The 17,059-nt window shown below is 43.7% G+C and overlaps 1 pseudogene; it reads right to left on the bottom strand.

Moving 5' to 3' along the window:
- Positions 1-268: 268 nt before the first annotated feature.
- On the bottom strand, positions 269-10,957 carry LOC147795350 (uncharacterized; annotated as a pseudogene).
- Between the last annotated feature and the right edge of the window lie 6,102 nt (positions 10,958-17,059).

Raw genomic sequence — 17,059 nt, 5'->3', positions numbered from 1 at the left:
TCTCACTTAATTTGAAGCCAGTGTTTCCTCCTTTTGGGGCATGTTTTTCAGGTAGAGATTCATCATGTCGAGCACATGGTTCCTGTTCAACTTCTGCTCTTTCAGGCACAGCATCCTCATCTGAGCTTTGAGAATTCATATGTCTGTCTGTTTCATCAAGCACCACCTCATCAAGTGATTACCCCTGTACTGATGTATTTTGCCTTGCTCTTATGCATCTAGGAGTTTCCCAACCTTACCTAGGATAAGAGCTTCATGAGGCAATCGATAGTATTCTATATGTACTAAGATGTCGTGACCCAAGTGATTGGCCAATCGTTCTAACTCATGTTTTTTTTTTCAAATTCAACAGTTGACTCATAGTCGCAACATGCTTTCTGAGTCTAGCTGCAGTCAGCGTTTCAGGGTTTTGTGCTCTGCACTGTTTTGCAAGCATGCGTAAGCAGTCACAACCCCTATGTGGGCCTGTTGCATTTGCATTAACTCTGGCAAAAGTGTATGGATTTTCAGGATGAACACCGACTTCCTCACGTGAGTTAACAAGCATGTCGACAGATTCTCTGATGTTTGAAGTGAAACACCTCTGTTCCTTTTTCCTCGTATATACACTATGGCAAGTCTGTCAATGGAAAGTTTCTCAGAGAGGGACAGTGGCTCCATCACTTCACTGTGTGCATCAACTCCACGAGCTACTTTTTCTGGTAAGATTCTACCTTGAGAAACTGGGTCTCTCTCCTGGCCTCCTCCTGTTATATACAATGAGCTGGGCAAGGGTTACTTGTGCCAACTGTGTAAAGCTTTCCCCTGAAATGCCGCACTGCTTTATTTGAGATTTAATTCTGTTCTCTTCTTCACGCATGTGTTTGTGCAATTTCAGTATGCCCTCTGTAAGTGGAAGCTTTGGGGGATCATTCCATTTGGAAGCACCTGCCTGCTGTAATGCATGCTCCGAGACTCGAGTTCCCCATTCTAACTGCATGAGTCGTTTAAACCCTCCTGTGTTGTTCCCATCCCCAATAAAAACCCCTGTTTTTAGGGCTTCGGCATCTACAATTTCAGCCATCCTTTTCAGTATATGGCCATGTTTCTTTGCCAATGATGGGGTAGTAAACTCAAAGGTTGCATCATCAAACTTTGAGCATTTCAAAGCAGCATCAACAACTGTGTCAAAGTTCTTAGGATTGACCAAATATTTTGCAGTAATGACTTGGTCATTAAGACCCCACGCAGTAAACAGTAGGCGTGAAGCCTCCCTCATTTTCTGCGGAATATTGTGATTGCTGTTGTTTGTATGACCAGCAGAAGCTGCATAATGTTCACCCAATTTTAAAATCAGGGGATCATTTCTGGCAACCATGGTTACATAATCTTGCTCCATCCCACTTAGTACTTTCTTTAGAAACACAGAAACATGGTGTGTTACTGGCATAAGAGCAGCCCCTTCTTTAATATGCCTTGAACGTTTTTTGCTTGTTTTACGTTGTGGGCATGTTTTGGTGCCTCTATAGGGCCTTTTTATTATAGAGGCCTCTGCAATCAGAACAAAAATGTAATCACTGTTTTTTGACCTGTCACCATAATTTGGTCGCTTGTAAACAATAAGTTCACCATTTTATTGTGCTCGTAGTCCCAAGCTTTTCTTAAGGCTGCAGTGAGGTCCCTTCTCTCTTTGGTATTTTTTTCAAGTGCAAATATTTTGCATAACTCAGTTTCTTCAGAGTGTATATCTTTCCAGTGCTCTGTCAATTTTTTGTAAGGCTTAAGGCAGAAAACACAGTAATGTCTTTTGTCCCATACCCTCTGCCCTTTTTTGCTGTGTTTGCTGAAGATTCAGCCATGGAGTGATTTCTTCAAGCACAATTTTCTTTCCAGCTTTCCCCTTTTCCTTTTTTGCATGTCATGTCAGCAGATTTTCCCTGAAAACTAGGTGTATTTGAACCCTGCTGAGACATTGCTGTACACACCCTCTGTTTTGGTACCAGTAGGTCATCAGAAATGATGGTAGATGAATCACTGAGTCACCAGGAAGTGTTGCACACCAGTGATCCTGATGTTGTTCACTTGAGTCAAGAGGAAATGTTCTGTGGTGCAAGTCTCCGGATTGTTCACCTGAGTCACCAGGAAGTGTTGCACACCGGGAGTCTTGAGGTTGTTCACTTGAGTTGCCAGGAGGCATTTCAATCCGAGAGTCTCAAGGTTGTGTACTTGAGTGGCCCAGTGCTGCACACAAGTCTCTCAGTAGTTCACTTGATACTCCTCATGGTTCATTTGGAGGCTACAAGTACCATATTTACAAAACATAATGACCAACATGCTACATATATGCTGCAAAACTAAAAGCGTATTTTCCCCCCAAACCGACAAGTATTTACTATCAAAGACGTGAATTGAACACAATGGAAAGCTTGGGGTTTCATCCAAATGTGTCTCAAAAAAGGTTGATGAATTAACTGGTATGGTGTACCTACTTTGTCCCAGAGATTAATTAATAAATCACCTTTGTTTCGGCCAGGAAACTACCAAACGTGCATTGATGACCCTCGTTTTTAAACTGAAAAATGTACATGTAAGGCACATTCTTAACTTCTTTGCCATTAGTCAAAAAGTCATACTTTTTGTTGAAAAAAGTTATGACCAATCACAGATTGCATTTCACGTCTTTCCTATTGTGACGAAACAGGGGTAGGCATGAATGCCAGTCAAAGTCATGAATTATTAAGCATTGCGTTGACCAATCAGCGTTGCGTAGAGCACTAGGTCTGGGCGCTTGCGGCGTGCTTAGAGCGCGCACAATCAGTTAGTTTCGTAGCTGGGTCGCAGAGTGGCAGGATCGTGGAAGACGCTGTCTACCATTCTGTGCTGTGACTGTGCGAGGTATAGCGTGGACGCTGCACCAGCGGCGCTGTGTGTAGTGACTATAACTGGTAGGTGTGTTTTGTATACCTTATTGATTTTTATTGCAATAAATCAAATACTTGATTATTGTCCTTGGAAATCCTGTGCTGATTGCGCCAAAAAGTGAAGTGAGAGTTACACACTGAGTTGTTGAGTTTTCTAACTCGCCCAACTGTGGGGAACCCAACAAAGTTGTTGGTGAGGTTGACTCACCTAGGGATGGGCCCTGGTCCCTTATAAGGGAGTGTAGGTTAGTCGTTGGTGGGGTTCCTAGTAAACCTCAGAGTAAGCCTCACAGGCCAACAATTAACCCCGACCGATACAATGGTGAAGTTCTATGGAACGATTATTACCAACATTTTGAGGCATGCCGCAAGGTAAATATGTAGAGTGAGGAACAGGCAGAAGAATTTCTGGCTGCCAGCCTTCAGGGTGATGCCCTAAGACGTCTGGGCGATGGTTCAAAGAAGTTCACTTACAGTGAGGTGTTGGAGATAAGATTGGGCCCTGGTCGACAGGCCGAAAACTATTTAGTGGAATTTAGACACAGAAGACAGGGGACTCTACAGGAGTTGGGCCAAGCAGTCTGTGATCTCACGGTGAAGGCTTACCCTGAAATTCCCGAAGAGGCCCGAGAGCGCCTTGGTAAAAATCATTTTCTCGATGCAATTAGTGGTTAGGTTGTGAGGGAAGCCGTTCATCGTGTTCATCCCAAAACATTACACGAAGCGATACTGGCCGCTCTTGAGACCGAAAAGATTGAGGTTCAGAGTAGAGCCGAGGGAAAGCCCGCGAAATTCGCGAGGGCTATCGACTCTGACATTGAGTGACGTCTTCAGAAACTCGAGGAAAATGCTGGCCATCAGTCAAAGAGATTAGACCAGATGGTTGAGTTGCTGAAAGGACTCAGCAAACAAGGTCTAAGCCCAAGTGGACAGGCGAAGGCCCCTCCAAGGCAGTCACCAAAGCCTGGGAGGAAGAAGCCTAGTGAGTTGAAGTGGTTTAAGTGTGGGGATGCTGGTCATTTCGCTCGTGAGTGCAGTAAGCCTCACAAGCAGAGAAGTGAGCAGGGAAACGTCAGCCAGCGGACCGGTGGGCCCGAAGGCAGGCTGGATGTTCCAGAGGGCCCAAGCAAGGCAGGAAGAGGCGGAAATCAGAAGGCGGAGAGCGTATAGGCACTCAGCCTAAGTTGGGTGGTGTTGTAAGGGGAACAAGCTGTAGGTTCCTGGTGGACTCAGGGTCTACAGACACATTGGTCAGTAGTCGAGTCTACCAGGAAATGGCCTAAGAACGGAGGCCTGTGCTAGATATGGACAGCACCAACATTCCACAGGTCGATGGCAGTAAATTGTCAGCGATGGGTGTTGCCTGGGTTGATGTACATGATGAGGTTCAGAAAGAACAACTTTCCCAGTGTGAGCAATATTTGCCGATGTAACGGTATATTGGGCATGGATTTCTTGTTGACCCTGGCGTAAATTTAGATTTCCAAAGTCTCAAATTGAGGCTGAATGGTGAGCGGCTGAATGTACAAGCAGTACTGGAGAGCCATTCATTAGAAGGGTGCTCGTGGCTGAAACCATGGGTGAATTGGCTGAGCGAGGCCTAATGCTAGCCAGAACACTGGTCCAGTCGAGGGCAGAGGTTCTTCCTCTGCGGATTTTAAATCCAAACAAGGAGAAACAGGTTGTTCGGAAGGGGACAGCCGTTGGTACGATTGCAACAGTGAATGTTAATTCGGTTGCTGTTGCTATTCGGAAATGTACGGGCGAGGTTGGAGGAGACCTCCCGAGTCACCTGCATGATTTGTTTGACCGTAGTAAGGTCAACCTTGGTGAGGATTATCATGCTGAGGTGAAGTATTGCCTGGTTGAATTTCAAGATGTCTTTCCTTCAGGCGAGCATGATATAGGGCGAACAGAGGTGGTGAGACACGAGATTAACACTGGTGATGCCCGGCCAGTCAAAGAGAGGCCAAGGCGCCACCCTCTGTGCAATCAGCGGGAGATTATGAAGGAAGTAGAGGACTTGCAGAAGAGGGGGGTTATTGAACCGTCTGACAGCCCACGTGCTGCTAATGTGGTGTTAGTCCAGAAAAAGGACGGGTCACGTCGACTTTGTATTGATTATCAAGGCTTAAACAGGGTGACCATTAAAGATGCGTACCCTGTGCCTCGGATTAACGAGACACTCCATGCTCTTGCGGGTGCCGAGTGGTTTTCGACATTAGACTTAGCTTCGGGATATTGGCAGGTGGTCATGGACGAGGATGCCGGTAGGAAATCAGCTTTTGTGGTCCGAAGTGACTTGTATCAGTGGAAATGCATGCCTTTCGGCCTCTGCAATGCCCCAGCCACATTCGAGAGGCTGATGGACAAAGTAATGGCAGGCCTTCAGTGGGACAACCTGTTGATATACCTGGATGATGCCATTGTACTTCGCAAAACAGTCAAGGAGGAGATCGAGCGACTGAGAGTCGTTCTCTCCAGGTTGAGAGAAGTTGGGTTGAAATTGAAGCCAAGTAAGTGCTTCTTGATCCAGAAGCAGGTTAACTACTTGGGACACATTGTGTTGTCCAAGGGTGTAGCTACGGACCCCGAAAAGGTGCGAGCCGTGGCTGAGTGGCCGACACCGAAGTGTGTGAAGGAAGTGCGAAGCTTTGTTGGCCTCGCTTCCTACTATAGGCGGTTTATCCGTGGGTTTGCTGAGGTGGCCTCACCGTTGCATACTTTGACTGAAAAGTATAAAAAATTTGTCTGGACCGAGGCATGTCAAGAAGGATTTGAGGCGCTTAAACAGAAGTTGCAGGCAGCTCCTGTTTTGGCTTACCCTGTGTCAGACAGTGACTACATCCTAGACACGGATGCTAGTGGAGTTGGAATAGATAGGGGCAGTTTTGTCCCAGGTCCACGGAGGCGAAGAGAACGTTATCGCCTATGCCAGCCGCAAATTGAGTAGAGCTGAAAAGAAGTACTGTGTTACGCGGCGGGAGTTTTTGGCGGTAGTGGTCTAGTTGAAACAGTTCAGGCAGTACCTGCATGGTAGGAAGATTGTCTTTCGCACTGACCATGCTGCCCTACGGTGGTTGCTTAATTTTAAGAGCCCCAAGGGCCAGCTTGCTAGAGGGCTTGAAGTCATCAGTGAGAATGATTTGACCATTTCTTTGACCTTGACGAAAGCATTGGAGTGCCGATGGGCTGTCCAGGAAGATCTGTAAGCAGTGCGGTCGGCATGATTATGATGAGGAGGCAGTAGAGGTACCTCAAATACCAGATGAATTTGAGGGTGCTAAACCTCCTGGTATTTTTGTGGGTCAGGGAGAAGTTGTTGCTGATCCAGTAGTTCCAAAGGTTGAGGAGAGGGGAACTTTTGCCCAACCTTGTATGCCGAGGGATGCTGTTGGGCAAGCACAGCTGGAAGATCCCAGCATGAGTTGGATTGTTAATTCTAAGGAGGAGCTGAGCAGTAGACCTCTTTGTGGAACTGTTTCAGGCACCTCGGCTGCCCACAAAAGCTATGGTCCCTCTGGGACCAGTTGCAAATGTGCAATGGGGTGCTTTGCAGAAGGTGGGAGTCCAACGATGGGAAGTCAGTCACGTGGTGACTGGTAATCCCGAGGAAGCTTCAAGAAGAGGTCCTTCGTGAGCTTCATTGTGGTCGGACGAGCAGTCACTTGGGTGCCACAAAGACACTAGCCAAGGTAAAAACGCGGTATTACTGGCCGGGAATGACCGCTGACGTGAGGTCTTTCATAAGACAGTGCGAACTTTGTGGAAGGAGGAAGTCTCCTGTAAAGAGGAAAGTTTCCCCCTTACAACAGTACGTGGTTGGCGAGCCCATGGAAAGAGTGGCTGTGGACTTGCTGGGGCCACTGCCCCGGAGTGACAGTGGCAATTCTTGGATCATAGTGGTCGGGGATTACTGCTCGAAGTGGATGGAGGTATATCCCCTCCCCGATGCCAGGGCTGACACCGTGGCAAATAAATTTGTCACCGCGTTTGTCTGTAGTTTTGGGATTCCTTTGGAACTGCACTAAGACCAAGGGACAAACTTTGAGTCGGCTGTCTTTGCTGAGATGTGTCGGGTTTTGGGTATATCCAAAACTCGAATTACAGCATGCAACCCAAAGTCCGATGGACTGGTTGATCGATTCAATAAGACTTTGATCAACATGGTTGCTGTGATGATTGAACCAAAGAAAAAACAGCGTGACTGGGATAAGTGTCTACCATATGCATGCTTTGCATATCGGTGCACTCCCCAAGAGTTGACTGGTGAGTCCCCAAATATGATGATGCTGGGGAGGGAGACCAGGTTGCCAGTGGACTTGGTAATTGAAGGTCCTAAGTGGAGGACCCGGTAAAAACAGATTTTGCACGAGGGTTGAGGCAGAAGCTGCAGGAGGCTCATAGCAGAGCCAGAGAGTGCCTCCAACAACGTGCAAGGTATCAGAAGCGGAACTTCAACCGCAAGGTGCATGGAGGAGGGCTGTTGGAAGGTCAGTTCGTCTGGCTTTTCAATAAGTCCAAGAGGAAAGGGAGGTCCCCGAAGTTAGAACTTCGCTAGGATGGATCATTTCTGGTGGTCAAGAAACTCTCTGGTGTAACTTACAGGATTCAACGGAAGCCTGGAAGTAAGGCTTTTGTAGTTCATGGAGACAGGCTCAAACCATACACTGGCGAGACCCTAAAACCATGGCGATATCAGCCAAAGGTGATTGAGGAACCCTTGATGCAGGAAATAGCAAAGGGTCCCCAATCAATTGGAGTAGAGCTAGTACATGATGGAGTGATTAAGGTTCATGGAAGAAGTGAGGAGCCTCCTAAGGCTCAAACGGTTGGTCCTTCAGGATAAAAGGACGAGGGGAATGGCCCGACAAAAGCTCCCAGAAGGTACCTTCCGAGGAAACACCGGCGATATAGGGAGGATTTGGACAAACTATAAATTGTGTTCAAAGTTCCCCGGGGGAGAGATGGCCTGTAACCTCAGGGTAGTTTGAGGAATTAATTTGATTGGATTGTTATTAAACAAAAATGTGGTTTTGTTTCTTGGGTTTGGTTTATTGTAGCAACATCAGGCGGCACTATCGTTCTTGCCATCCAGATTATCTTGATGAGTGCAGCAGTGTCCAAATGACAGAGGATCGACAAGACGGGGGTACTACGATGCCCTGTTCCAGTAGTCCAAGGTCGTCGGTGGGAAAAATGGTCAACAAGGGGGCGGTAGGTTCGGTTGCACCGACTGAGAGGGTGGCTCCCCGAGATAGGGTTGATGAGGATGCTCTAGGTATAGGCGAGACCTCATCAGCTGGGAAGGGCCCAGCTGAAGATGAAAAGGCCTCTCACTCAACGGTGAGCAACCTGTCTCATGTAAGCCGCTAATCAATATCCCCGATCATTCGCTTGACTGTAAGGCCCTGTTCCATTCTCGACCTAGTGAGGAGGAGACCTCAGGCTGCAGGTTCCCCAGGGAAAAGTTCCGGCCTAGGGACAAGCCAAGAGCCGACAAAGACAGCTGCCTTCGAAGAAACAGGTGAAAGTCCCACAAGAGAAGCTGTAATTTCACTTTCCCCAGCCCCCATATCACCTCTGGTCCGCTGCCCAACAGGAAAGTCCAACGAGCAAGAGAGTCCAGCCAAGAACACAGAAGCTGAGCACTCGACAGCGTTTGACCAGCCGCAGGTTCATCATAGTGTACCAATCTTTCGCAATGAGGGTAAGCCTCGCTCTATTCTGGAACTGGTGAGGAAGGAGCGTCAGACTCCCGAGTCACCAAGTCAATGATGTCCATGAGCTCAGGTACAGAAGCCGGCCCAGAGCATGAGGAGGGGAAGACTGACAGAGACAAGGGAAACCAGCAAAGATGAAGAAGGTTGCAACCATAGAATAGAAGATCTTCCTCGATGGCAGGCTGATTCGAGAAGAAGTCCATCATCAGGCATACCTGAGACCTGTCGATGCTAATGAGTATCTCACAGTTGCAGAAGACGGCACTTAGTTTTTATTTGCTTCTACCTTTTGTCTATGACTAGCAAGGGAAAGCACTTTGTAAATATGTTTTGCTTGTGTTACAGATTAAAGTTAACTTATTTTTTCAGTGTATTTTGAAGTTTGAAGTGTTGAGGATCACTAAAGGTTTTGCTACTACTTGAATTTTATTTTTATGTCAGAAAAAACAAGTAAGTTTTAATTGTATAAATAGCAGGAGAGTTTTGAGGTATATTATGAACGTAGTGGAGAGTACACTTGTGAATAAATTATGCTAATTGTAACGAGGTTCATTAGGTAAATCTCAGGTTTGTTTTGTATGAAGTGAGTGATTTCCACATTGTGTAAGTAATGTATATCTGTACTTATAACTGGTGTGAGGTTTATGGACCTCATGGCAGGGGTTATAACTGTATAAGGTTTATTGATGTAGGGGTTTAGGTAGACCTCATGTTGTTGTAATTGTATAATACAGCACTGTTTCTTATAGTTTTAGATTAAGCCATTTGGCACGGGACAGACCAAGCTTAGCTGGGGCCTGTGTGACGAAACAGGGGTAGGCATGAATGCCAGTCTAAGTCACGAATTATTAAGCATTGAGTGGACCAATCAGCGTTGCGTAGAGCACTAGGTCTGGGCGCTTGCGGCGTGCTTAGAGCGCGCACAATCAGTTAGTTAGTTTTGCTGCTGGGTTGCAGAGTGGCAGGATCGTGGAGGACGCTGTCTACAATTCTGTGCTGTGCCTCTGCGAGGTATAGCGTGGACGCTGCACCAGGGGCGCTTCGTGTAGTGACTATAACTGGTAGGTGTAGTAGCGAACCGTACTGGGTCTAGATTACTTTAGTGATAGAGCTGAGTGTCGTGAACCTAGGCTGGGAGCTAGTGGTCTTTGCGGTTTGATTGTTTGTCGTCTGTAAGCAATGATAGTGGGATGACGGCTGGAAGGCAATCTTGTCATTGTGCTAGCTAGCTTTGAGGTTTACTTGATGTACTCAGATCGCGGTGAGGGTAATTTCCCTTTCGTTAGATTGACCCTGTTTTGCATGACATGTTTTTGCATGTTTAAGTTAGTCTGGTGGTTAGTTAACCACGTGAGGCATATTGTATTGCTTTGTGAAGTGTATTGTGTACATAAACCTTGTGTGATTTATATACCTTATTGATTTTTATTGCAATAAATCAAATACTTGATTATTGTCCTTGGAAATCCTGTGTCACTGTGAGGTTTATTTAGGTTTCCCTGTGTTTCATTACTGTATTGCCAGATAAATCCAGTCTTTCCTAATTGGTGGTAAACTTCCACCCAACGAACTGCCCCTAGGCTTAGTCCGCCGTTCGTTAACTGATATCCCCCCCTTGTATCATGGTAGCCGCTCATCCTTGCTCAAGGTTAATAAATATATTTGTGGGGTTTGGCCAGGTCAATTCCATCCCTGATCCGGCCGGTTACTGGGTCCACCACAAGAGGTGTCAGTTGCATTCGCCTCACTATGTGTGATATTTGTGTGTACCGTGTGTAGATTTTTGTTGAGTGAAATTTCTTTTGTTATTCCTGAGTTCACAGCACAAAGTGTCCTCTTTGAATATTACTTGTACGTGGCCTCATATTGTGACTAAAAATTATCAAAAGTACACGGTATATGGCTCACAGTACGTGTTAAATCTGGAAACATTTTCAGACAATTCTGATTTCTTTTTAAATTTGACACGGAAATCAACACATGCACGTAGTCCTTTAAGAACTACATGTATGTGTTGATCTCAGTGTCAAAATGTTTATCTACAAATACTGTTGCTGTGCTGTAAGTTGGATGGGGTCAAATCTGAAGATAGCCTGATTTACAACTTGATTGCCCCGATGTATTCCCATCTACATGTAGAAGTTGCACTGCACAAAGTAGAGACTGAAATACTGGTAAAAGTGTTTTAGATTAAACGGTTACAGTGCACATGTTGCATGTTCATACCATTTTTGTCTTCCACGGGAGCTCACTTATTCCGTAGTTGTACCGTACCTCTTGTCCTTTCGTGATGGGCTTGATGGCAAACAGACACAATGTTGGTTTGCAACCCATGGCAACTCTCACCTTTGCATTAGCCTCTTTATCACCGTGACTAACTCAGGTGTTGCATCAACAATAGTTTCAAACGATTTCAAAGAAAAAAGTAAATGTATATGTATGGCAGTGGACATTTGCATGCATGTAGAATATAAAATGATTTTAAACCAGATGGTTACCACATGTATTTACTGTATGCTCCGAATTTCAGAAAATTTGAATTTCTAACCATTTATTTAGTATTCACTGAACTGTCATTCGAATTGTAAACCTTTTCGCAAGTGTACATGAACAGACGGTTTGTCACCCCTCGTCCCACTACTTCTACAGTGTTTTCACTTTCGTGACAACTTGAACACAACCATTCTTAAATGCTTTTAACGTAGTGAGACAGATGAGTCAATATTTGACAGAATGTGTGATCGTTCACTTCTTATATTGCTTCCTGGCTCATGGAAAAAAAATCAAAACATGGTACATGTAGTATTAAGTGTCTTTCTGTATGTATATGTACAATGCCAGTAACCCAATGGGGTACTTGCTCTCCAGCATGAGAGTTACAGTAAAATTCACTCTTTAAAAGAGTCCCTTATAATTTAATCCAAAAGAGTGAAAAAGTCTTGGAAAACTGGAACTGGAAACCATGCACTCTGCTCCCAAGATCAAAATGTCCACTCTTTCATGGAGCCATAAATGAGAGTCATACATAATAGTATATGTACGCATACCGGTGCATGTACATGTACCTTGGATCCACTTTTGAAGTGGTTTCCATTCATGAGTGATTTTTATTCTACAGTATTTTCACTCTCATCAGAGTGGTTTTCAGAATTTTTGAGTGGTTTTTACTCTTTCGGGCAGTGTTTTCACTGTTGCCTTCAACGAGTTTTCAAAACCTGTCTTCTTGGCATAGCTAGATGCGTACTTTAACTGATAATACAGAAATACATGTACGAAAGAAATTCCTAGCAGCTGTGGACATTTTCACTCTGAACTGTCCTTTTAAAATATTGCCATATTCCGATTAGGCTGGAACCAGACACCTAAAGCCAGTCATGATGAGTAGAAAACTTACCAGAAGCACCCCTCATGAACAACTTCTCAAGTGGCTGTGCATTATCCATCTTTCACCCCTATTCAAATATTTGGTGCTCACAGGTGTTTTCGGGTCTGGGAGGGGGAGTTGGCCATTTAGGTAATGAGCCGGATAAGTGGTAGATTTCTGCGTCCGTCATTTTTTATTAATAGTCCATTTATTTAAGGAACGAGTGACGTGAAAACAGTTATTCCGAGGAATAACCGAGGTTTAAGTTAATCATTCAAATTTAATCGACTTTTCGACTAGTTTCATGGGAGATTCAGATTTAGATTCAGATCTAGATGTTAAACGCTTGCAATGCCGACTTACTCGAAATAAGTCCGTGTCAGACTCCATTAATTAATTTTATATTTTATTCCTATTTTTCCATCAGGTCAATTAATGTCAGGCATTTTCTATTTCAGTGTCAGCTCCTGTGCCCAATTTATCTGAACTAAACTTTGGCATGTATTATTCACTAGACTTTCTCTTCATGTTTAATTCATCACTTTACTTCTTCAGGTTACACATCAATGACCAGGGCCATGGCTTTCTGTACTTAGGAACTGGATGCACTACCTTGTCCTTTTGTATTGCAGTGGAGCTTTCTTTTGTAAAGACGTGTCACAGGTTGTGTGGATAAAGAAAATAAGGCTGGAGTTCTGTGGGCGATTTGAAGGTGAACTGTACGTTAAAATAGATCCCTATGCCTCTCTATTTGATTACCAAAAGCGCCCCATTGACTCGTCAAATATTGATAAATTTATCAATAAGAGATTCGAAGCGCAATCATTTATTTGTGCAAAAGACGTATACTACGGTACCACGGTTCACTGTCGTGCGGCGCCAGCGTTCGGTATAGAGTGACACCGACAATGTTAAAAATTAGAAACGACGGACTGTCACAGTGTGCTCACTTTACGGCCACTGCAACAGAAGGACTGGATGCAGGCCAGAAAAATGATTGTAACAAAACCCAATCTGTACTATTTACAATATTTGATATGAATTTATTTACAAAATTTCTCGATTTTATAATACAAAATATCCACCATTCCGTATTTACAATCAGATGTCTCTCAAGTGAGTGTAGCTACAACTCAGAATTAAATTACATTAATCAAATGAATGTCTATTCACGGCCGCATGAAAATCAGCCTTTGCAATTCAAGTATTTACAGGTAAGTACAGGTATGTGTGATTTAAAATTTTGAATTCACAGTAAATTCACAAACTACACAAACTAGTGCATCAAGAGACACTTTTGATAGTTTCTAATTTCTGTAATATTATGCTGTAAAATTTCAGCTCTGAAAAGCACCTCAAAATAAATAAATGTCAGTATAAACTCCAGCGAAATCAAGGTTGATTAAAAGTATGCCACGAGCTGGAAAAACCTGAAAGGTTCAAGGCATGTACATGTAATAGAAGATCTTGAAGTCAAAATTTACAAGTGTTATCACTACATGTACGTCTGCTCTCAAATTAAATATCTGACATACAGTTCGACGTAATATCAGTTCGTCTCTCCTTGATTATAAGAATCTGCCCTTGCTAGCTTGCTCATCGACTCTGGTACATCTGTGGGACCACCTCCGCAACTTAGATGTGAACCCTCACTGCAGTGTGCTGTGACCAAGGTTACAATGGAATTCAAGAACCAGCCATCGAGCGTGAGGAGGAACGGAACTCAACCAGTCATTGAGCCAAGCTCAGATCTTCAAGGCCATCTAATTAAAGCAATAATTCACCAAAATGCCAAATAGTATGGTACAATAACAAAAATTTGTATCTCAATCTCGAACAGTCATTTCAAAGAAAACTTGTCAGAACTCAAACAACTATGATCAGTAATTTGACATCAAGTTGATTTCGAACACATCTTTAGCAAATTAGTTGATGCTGTTGAAGTTCCAAATATCACTCCATCCAGTTCTTGAGACTCACAACCAAAAGCACTGATATATAACAAAATAACTTGAATTTAAACTTACGGTTTTCTTCAGTTTTCTAATCTTGGAATGTCAATCAGCCGCTACGATGATCCTGACAACCCATTTTTTCTCATAAGCAGCCTGACAAATCTGCTACTGGCTGGGGCAAATGGCGCAGCTAAAGTACAAAACTCGCGCGGCACTGGGATAGGGACTATCAACTCAGCCCACACATCTCATCATCATGATGCATCTCTCAGTTCTCCACTGTCTATCGCTGTTCATCACATTTATACCCAGTTGTGCTCTGTTCACCTTCAAATCGCCCACAGAACTCCAGCCTTATTTTCTTTATCCACACAACCTGTGACACGTCTTTACAAAAGAAAGCTCCACTGCAATACAAAAGGACAAGGTAGTGCATCCAAATTCCTAAGTACAGAAAGCCATGGCCCTGGTCATTGATGTGTAACCTGAAGAAGTAAAGTGATGAATTAAACATGAAGAGAAAGTCTAGTGAATAATACATGCCAAAGGTTAGTTCAGATAAATGAAATAGAAAATGTCTGACATTAATTGACCTGATGGAAAAATAGGAATAAAATATAAAATTAATTAATGGAGTCTGACATGGACTTATTTCGAGTAAGTCGGCATTGCAAGCGTTTAACATATCTAGATCTGAATCTAGATCTGAATCTCCCATGAAACTAGTCGAAAAGTCGATTAAATTTGAATGATTAACTTAAACCTCGGTTATTCCTCGGAATAACTGTTTTCACGTCACTCGTTCCTTAAATAAATGGACTATTAATAAAAAATGACGGACGCAGAAATCTACCACTTATCCGGCTCATTACCTAAATGGCCAACTCCCCCTCCCAGACCCGAAAACACCTGTGAGCACCAAATATTTGAAATAGACGAAAGATACGCGTGGTAGACATTGCGGTCTAATTTTTGGGTGGGCTTCCTCGTACACTCCTGTAGACAGAGGAGATAGATGTTACAAGCATCACGTTAGGAAAAAACTGCCACCACCAAAATCGAGAAAAACTTCAAAAGAGTTTAACGTTCAATTGGAAAACGGTGAAACGTAAGAAATATAATATGTGTTAAACCGAGTTTTAAATGGCAAGATCTCTCGAGGTAACCCGTTATCAAGATGTAACTGGGGAAACCGAATCTAAAGTAAAAGATCTATTTAAAGTTTCGGATAAGCACTGCGAAAACGCCCTCGACAAATTAAACCTCGCCAAACAAAATTTTTCAAAACGTATATAATGAAATGGAGACTCACACGTTTTACTTAACCGAGAGCGAGCAGACGTTTATATTGAAAGATTTCCTTAAAAACAACGCAGGCGACAAAGTCGTCCGAGTAAAGGATATTCAGTTTGAAGCTGGATATTTTAACGCAACAAATGCGACTGAAATTGAGTGGGATACAAACTTGGACGCTAGGCCCGCGGGGGTACTTGGAGAACGACCGCCCGGAATACCTTCAGAGGAAAGAAAAGATGTATCTCCCAATTCAGAATTAGTACAAACAGCAAAAACCAGATTGGTCCAAGCAAATAAAAAAGGCAGTTACGCGGAAGAAATTAGAATCATCGCTGAGTGGGTAATGGCTGAGATGAGCCTGGTGAACCATGGACTGGTTTCACGGCGTTTCTTTTAAGGTTCACTCAGAATGTAAAAGGGTTACTTTGGCCATTACTGCCCCCAATCTCAAGTTGCGACTAAATAAAGAAGTGTCTAAGCTACTGAACTTACCCAAAATAACACTTTTACCCAACGTGATTTATGAAGGCAAGTACGATTTAAAGTCTCGGTTGACAGACGTGGGAATCAATCACCAAGGTAAACGATTCACTTCGAACTTACGTCTACGCGTTACTCAGAGCACATGCACAAACCAAGACCAGCGTTTTAGCCACCAGCACCAGTTAGACGCGCAACGGCAATTTATTACGATCGTTGAATCCTTAATTAATTCAGACCCGATCTTGGACAGTCCATTGACCAATTCCAAAATTCGCTACAATACGCAAAAACGCCTATGGACTTTGTAGTCGCCACGGGTTATACCTAGTGCATTCGGACATGGACTTGCGCATCGGTAATTCTGAGGGTTATAACAATGATTTACAAATTACGACTGCGGATATAAAGACTGAATACGTACCGAGTTTAAATTTGGAAAATGATTTTAGTGATGAAACGACCGAAGCGAGCAAAAAAGAACCGGAAATTTTACCAAATCCAAATTTCAAGCCAATTTTAAAGTTAAATTTAAAGCCAATTTTAAGTAAGCCTTTAGAAACGCACAACGAAGAAAAAATGTCCTCAACCGTTGGAGCTCCACACTTGTTGGAGCCGTTGCCGTGGGTGTCCTCGGTTTTATGTTGTTTAAAGTTTTGACTTAAACGGTTTGATTTAAGGCGTACAAATTAAATTTTGTGGCCTTTTTACATCTTTTGCACGTACGTCAAAATTAAAACACCCACGCCTACAAACAAAGTCCACACGCGCTCTGCTGCCCACACGGCCGCTTTACTCGCCATTTTAAAAATCCAACTTAAAACGCTACCTATGATTCCGGGCAAGGCGCCTAAAGCTTTCAACCCGAGTTTCTTCAATACATTGGCCAAATTCCACAGTTGCCGTTTGATCCAATTGGTAATTCCATCTTTGGAGGGGGGAGCTGGCGTTGGCTAAGGTGTCGGTTCAGGTGCAGGCGCAGGACTTGGCTTGCCAACAGCTCTGACGCCAGCTACGATGCTACTAACAATGGTACTTATGGCTAAACTAAAAGCCGTTAAAATGCTAACGATCGTGACGCCTTGCTCTGTAAATATCGTTCGAATCTTCTCGCGACAAATCCGATTCATGATCTCTTTGATCGTTTCCTTGCAGCGATTAATTTGGCTCCTCAATTGATTGGTATTTCCAACCGATGTCGCTTATCGTTGTAACGATTTATCTAAAGCAACGAGTTCTCTGTAATTTAACCCTTCAGATTGAACGTCTACGTCACAGGTGATGTTTTCTACGATGTCGCTCGCTAGATATGCTTCTAGGGGTAGTTTTACTAATTCTGTG

The sequence above is a fragment of the Acanthaster planci genome, unplaced genomic scaffold (assembly GCF_054643075.1).
Source record: "Acanthaster planci isolate LZ-2023a unplaced genomic scaffold, COTS_SCS Contig64, whole genome shotgun sequence".
Classification (NCBI taxonomy): Eukaryota; Metazoa; Echinodermata; class Asteroidea; order Valvatida; family Acanthasteridae; genus Acanthaster; species Acanthaster planci.
Note: the sequence above shows the minus strand (reverse complement) of the source record. Positions and strands in the feature narration are given on the sequence as shown.